Source organism: Orycteropus afer, unplaced genomic scaffold, assembly GCF_000298275.1.
Source record: "Orycteropus afer afer isolate SDZICR_OR568_19922 unplaced genomic scaffold, OryAfe1.0 scaffold00187, whole genome shotgun sequence".
Taxonomy (NCBI): Eukaryota; Metazoa; Chordata; class Mammalia; order Tubulidentata; family Orycteropodidae; genus Orycteropus; species Orycteropus afer.
Window position 1 is genome coordinate 1,081,499 of NW_006921774.1, and position 635 is coordinate 1,082,133.

The window sequence follows — 635 nt, forward strand, 5'->3', positions numbered from 1 at the left end:
TGCCACACTTCATTTGCTGTGAAGTGAGTCCCTTGATCTGAAGCAATGCTGTGTGGGATACCATGACAGTGGATAAGGCATTCTGTAAGTCCATGATTGGTAGTTTTGGCAGAAGCATTGTGTGCAGGAAAGGCAAATCCATATCCAGAATAAGTATCTATTCCAGTGAGAACAAAACGCTCTCCTTTCCATGATGGAAGTGGTCCGATGTAATCAACCTGCCACCAGGTTGCTGGCTGATCACCCTGAGGAATGTTTTCATATCGTGGACTCAGTGTTGGTCTCTGCTGTTGGCAGATTGGGCACTCAGCAGTGGCGGTAGCCAAATCAGCCTTGGTAAGTGAGAGTGCATGTTGCTAATCCCATGCATAACCGCCATCCCTGCCACCATGGCCACTTTGTTCATGAGCCCATTGAGCAATGACAGGAGTAGCTGGGGAAAAAGGACAGCTAGTTTCCACTGAACGTGTCATCCTATCCACCTGATTGTTAAAGTCCTCCTCTGCCAAGGTCAACTTTTGGTGGGCATTCACATGACACACAAATACCTTTACTCCTTTGGCCCATTCAGAGAGATCTATCCACATACCTCTTCCCCATACATCCTTATCACTAATCTTCCAATCATGCTCCTT